This window comes from Capsicum annuum, chromosome 8, assembly GCF_002878395.1.
Source record: "Capsicum annuum cultivar UCD-10X-F1 chromosome 8, UCD10Xv1.1, whole genome shotgun sequence".
NCBI classification, from domain to species: Eukaryota; Viridiplantae; Streptophyta; class Magnoliopsida; order Solanales; family Solanaceae; genus Capsicum; species Capsicum annuum.
In genome coordinates, this window is record NC_061118.1 from 72,267,152 (window position 1) to 72,272,744 (window position 5,593).

Here is a 5,593-nt window from a genome sequence, read left to right on the forward strand (position 1 = left end):
TAATTATTTAGTATCATTTCATATTATGGTAAAAAACAATTAATATTATTTCAAATCTATATTATAATAAAAGAGAATAGTTAGTCTAAAATTAAGCCAAGTGACATCTTGATAACTAGCCACTTGACTTTTTACAAAAATTATCATTTTACAACAAAAGATTGTTTTGCTAATTATTTAATTATTTAATATTATTTCATATTATGGTAAAAATAATTAATTTGACTCCTATTTGATGAACGCTATTATAATTGTTCAATTATTTCATATCAATATTCGTATATAATTAAATAATTTTATTTAACATTTTGTTAACATTAACTTACTTTCTCATAACTACGTCGTTATAATACACGTTACTATGACAATTTTAAATAGGAAGTCTTAGATATCTAAACTAGATGATGTTAATTTTCAGTATAAATAATATAAATACCAATCTAATTGGAATTAATTACACTCTCTCCCACTTTTTTAATTACTTTACTCTCTCTCCCTATTAATATATATAACAAAGCGACATATACATAGCATTCTGTGTATATGTTGAAATTTTTGTAATATGTTTAGGGAGTTGAAATTTTTTGTAATATTAGAAACATAAGTTTTGTATTTGTGTAATTTTTAGTAATTTTAAATAGGAAGTCTTACATATCTAAGTAAACTAGATGATGTTAGCTCGTGCACGGGCCCAATATTATACAAAACTGAAGATCCTATGCTATGTTTTAAGCATAGAATAGCAGAAAAGAGAAATTCATTATTGTTAAGATAGTATTTACATATACTTTGGAACAGAGGATGTTTATAATTGCCACCTGATATAGATTTTACATCCATGAAAATATCATACATGTGTGTACCAACTATTTACATATCAACAACAATATCAGAAAAGGTGACACCCCCTCTTAATTAGCTCCTAAGTGCCTCTAGAAAAAAACACCTGTAAAATGGTAGAGTGTTAGTCCATACTACTACTACTACAACAACAACACCACACCAGGGTATAATAGTGTGTCAGTGCTCTATCCAAATAAATAAATGCAAGCATGACTCACTAATATAGTTCTTGTCGAGTTCATTTACTATAAAGAAAAATAAACAAAATATATTAAAAGTAATCTAGCTATAGATGTACTAAGCACATATTGATAGAATGTAAATGCAACCATTGTGATGTGTGTACTCTCCTTTTTGATTGAGTCTTTGATAAATTAAAATAGATGCACACATAATATACATAACCAGTGTAATGTTTTATATATTTTGGTGATATTGGTAAATAGGTTTTCCTAAACGATTGCACCACCTCAAAATGGAATGTCACATACCTTTCTGAACACAGTCTCGCAACAACATATGTTTATATTTATGCATCTTGAAACTGGTTACGGCTCTTTTCTTGAATTAAATAATTCACGGGCCTTTTTTTGGTTCGAAACCTGTTTTTGTTGGCGGAAAGGATAATGAAATCTGAAAATAAGAGGCATGTACTTTTTAAATGAAGCTACTAAAATGTAAAGGGGAAGAAAATTTTAAAGAATAAATCTCCATAGAAGTAACAGATGAAACATACTCTTGACTTACCTTTCCTATGAAGCTACTTAATCTTAGAATCTTGGGAAAAAATGAGCGTAATCTACTGAAGCTGACACAAAAGTCACAGAGAAAACTTAGCTCGGAACTCAATTGGCACAAACAATTTCAACTTAACTTTGTGCTAGGTGTATTATAAGTTACATGATTGAACAGATAAGTTACAAAAAGTTTTAACTTGGGGTTAAGTGTTTTGGAACACATAATTAGTCCTAACTATTGGTACGTTGGCTTGAGAGAAACTGGATGCTAGAGACGCAACCAGTAAAATGGATGTAAAATGTTTTACCTTCCAATGTCAATCGCATAATCACCACGGATGGTACCAGCAGCACACTCCAATGGATTTGTTGCTCCAATTATCTTCCTACCAGTAGTAACTACACCCTTGCTCGCCCATACCATCACAACAACAGGACCAGAAATAATGTATTCAACAAACCCATTGAAGAAAGGCTTTGCAGACAAGTCCATGTAGTGCTTTCCAGCAAAAGTACGATCCACACTGATGAGCTTCAAGCCTAGATCCAAATACAGTAGCCAACACAACATGTTTCGTTCTACCAAAAAAATATCAAGAAACTTTCAATCATCTAATAAAGTTGTTACCTACATATTAAAAAAACAAGAAGAAAAATATCAAATGATGACTGGTAGAATCATTTTGTCCAGGCTACAACACTTACATAAGCTGATAAGATGATCATAATTTTGCTTGTTATATTGGTTGTTAATAACCATAGAAGAGACCACAAGAAAGCACAATAAAACATTGAGTTGACTAATGATTAATAATCTAAGCACATACATCATCATGCAAATAGTTGCATCATATTAACTCATAATACGTCTCAATATGTGAAAGAAGCCAGTGCATCAGTTACAACCCAACTTGGAAAGGCAGAATTCAAAAAATCCATCTTAGCTAGATTATGCGCTAGCTCGTTTCATTTTCGAGGAAATGTGGTACCTGAAAAGATACTAATAATTAGTATTGATTTTAAGTGGTATATTGTCTCTTCAAAAGAAAAAGAAGCATAGATATCAAAGCATAGCATGCTACATTACTAGATTGTTACAATATTAGAAATATTGGCATAAAAGTTTAACAAGTTCAAGATTGATGACTGCATGAACAAATGAAAGAGCAGTCGAATTTAAAGTTAAATCTTCATGAAGTTCAAGTTCAGCAGCATAACAGTAAGAATGGATATGTAGAAAGTTGTGAGTGATCTGATCTCAAATAAACATTTGACATAAACTGCCATAAGATTTATTACCGATAGAGAGTAGAGTAGAGATGTGTAAAGTATTTCAATTAGAATACGCCTTTTGCAAAGAAACTTTTTTAAGGCTTTTGTAGATCGACGCTGAATAACACTTTACCAAAAAAAGTATTCATATCAGGTATTCAAAGACAATGAGAACATGATAGAAAAAATAGTCATACAGGCCAATTACCCCTATAAATTTTGTCATTGATCTCTTTCTTGTTAGTTTCCTGTTTCACAACAATCACCCTTCTCTTAAAGATGATTCTAGAACCTTTCTTCAATCAATACTCCTGAAAATGAAAATAAAGGCAATTTCAATCTGTACTCCGTTAGTACTAATTCTTAAAAACGTGAAATCAATTGCAACTTGCTGGAAAGTCCCTATTTCACAAGAATTTGATAAAATAAAATTTGTTGATGTAAACAGAGGGATTGTATATTGTATTCAACTTGTTCAACTTTTTCTATAAATAAAGACATAATTTTTCCGAGAAAAGAGAAGCACCGCTGAAAATAACTTTTAAATTTCAGATGAAAGATCACTGCACTCATGTATAAGGAAAAAAAGAGCAGATTTGGCCAAAGATTGAACAAGGAGCTAACCTGCAACTTGAAAAAATTCCTAATCAAGTAGATCCAAAGAGCTGTAATCCTCATATCAATTACTCTGCAACGTATTTATAGAAAAATGAATATGATGTTTACCATCAAATTGAGCACCAAATTGCCCCCTCATAAGCCACTTGCGGTTGTAACTATCTTGAATTTTCGCTGTTCCTTGGTTTCATTCATTTATTTTACAATCTCCGGTGAGCATTTCACCTTTGACCTTTGCTTCTCAAATCTTTTGATACTAATTCATTAAAGGGAAAGGATGGAGATTGAGAGAGACGAAGAGGACAATGAGGTGGGCAAACGTGGGAAACTCACTTGCCGTTTATAGGGCACGCAGCTTTAGTTAGTGTTTAAAAGTCTAAAATGCCCTTAAATAGGATTTAGATGACATAAAACTGACACATTGAAACCTGATCTCTAACTCACACTTCTAATATCGGGTAAATCTCAACAATACATCCATTTTGATTTTTAAATTTTAGTCTCAAATAAAAAAAAAATAGTATTTATCTATTAACTAATATTTTTTTGATAAAATTATCTTTGATTAATAAAGTAAATTACATAAATAATTTTTATGATGAATAACAACTTCATATTTATATCTTTTAACTTGTTATAAATATATTTAGATTATAGTGAATGTCTATCAAGATCTAATAAGATTTAGTTAATATCTATCAAGATTTGAAGTATCTGACTTTTAGTCAGAAACTAAGAGTATTTTTTCCTATAAATAAAAGGGTTTTGTTCATTGTATTCTCAATCTTATGATCTCTCATAAAAAAATAAAGAAGTTTCTCTTCTTCTCTCTCTATTTATTTTCTTGTTCTTATTTTTATATTTTATACCACGTTATCAGTACAAGACTCTGTCAAACAAGGTGAGATTATAAATCTGAAGGATTTTAAGGTTAGTAATTCCTTATGTTATCTTTCTTTTGCTACTACTAATATAATTATTATTGGATTTGAGAAAAAATAATTGGTTTGAAATCATTTATATTTTAGATTTATTCCTCAAGAACAATATTATCAAAAGGGATGATAATATGTTGAGTTCAAGTCCCATCAATTATGCCTAAGACGCCTTTATATGGATAATACGTTGAGATTGGATCTCAATGCATGTATTGATGACATTATGATGGCTAAGGTAAATAATGGGTATTTGATGAAAAGCCATGAAATATATCCCATTGATATGCTCTATTTCCTGAATTGAATGTGGTATCAATAAATCATATGTATGCCTCAATTTTCTTTTGTAGTAGCTATCATAATTTAATATGCTTAATGCATACTTATATTTCACTCATGGGGAATGAAAAGCTTATTAATGCAAACGTGCACTTGATTGTGATGGTATCACAACTCACCTCCGAATAAGGCAGAATAAATGACAAGAGTTATTTTGAAATCTACTTCTAAAATAGTAAATCTGAAATTTATTAAAGTAAAAAGTACATGTCACGGTAAACTTGGAGTTTACTATAATAAAAGTTCATAAATGATATGAACGATTGTGACATCTCGAAGATGTGCATATTTAATATTAGACATGTATTGAAAAACTAGAAGATTCTTCGAGAATTATTTATGTCACTTGTTCTCATGATAAGTTGGTTGGACCAACTAATGTTGGGATTGAATTCCTTAAATCTGAAAAATATAAAAGGTGAATATGGGCCTGTTCACCTATCGTGTGATATGTTGAAAAGATACATCAATAAGATGATCACATGTACATTCATTGTCAACCTGCAATCAGACATTCATCAAGTTGCTTGCTTAATAAAATTGAGTTAAGAACATAATTTTCAGATTGTGCAATCAAGAAAGTTATCTTGATGATGATGGTTTGGCATTGAATACCTTCGATAAATAGCTAAACCATCAATAATGAGAAAAAAGTTTCATATGTTGGTCTGAAATATGATATCTATCAAGATTTGAAGTATCTGACTTTTATCATAAACTAGGAGTATTTTTCCCTATAAATAAAGGGGTTTTGTTCATTGTATTCTCAATCTTATGATCTCTCATTAGAAATAAAGAAGTTTCCCTTCTCTCTCTATTATTTTCTTGTTCTTGCTTTTATATTTT

The 5,593-nt window shown here is 30.1% G+C and overlaps 1 long non-coding RNA gene across 12 annotated transcripts; it reads right to left on the reverse strand.

Annotated features, from left to right (window-relative positions):
• Nucleotides 1-740: 740 nt before the first annotated feature.
• Nucleotides 741-3,852, reverse strand: LOC107838918. 12 transcript variants are annotated; one of them, XR_007044070.1, is made up of 7 exons: nt 3,477-3,834; nt 3,061-3,163; nt 2,408-2,569; nt 1,889-2,159; nt 1,591-1,651; nt 1,335-1,476; nt 741-946 (listed from the first exon to the last, which is right to left on the reverse strand). It is a non-coding gene; the product is annotated as an uncharacterized LOC107838918 (long non-coding RNA). The 12 variants fall into 12 exon arrangements; XR_007044066.1 differs by having other exon boundaries at nt 1,889-2,569; nt 3,477-3,835; XR_001664879.2 differs by lacking the exon at nt 1,591-1,651 and having other exon boundaries at nt 3,477-3,833.
• Nucleotides 3,853-5,593: the final 1,741 nt, after the last annotated feature.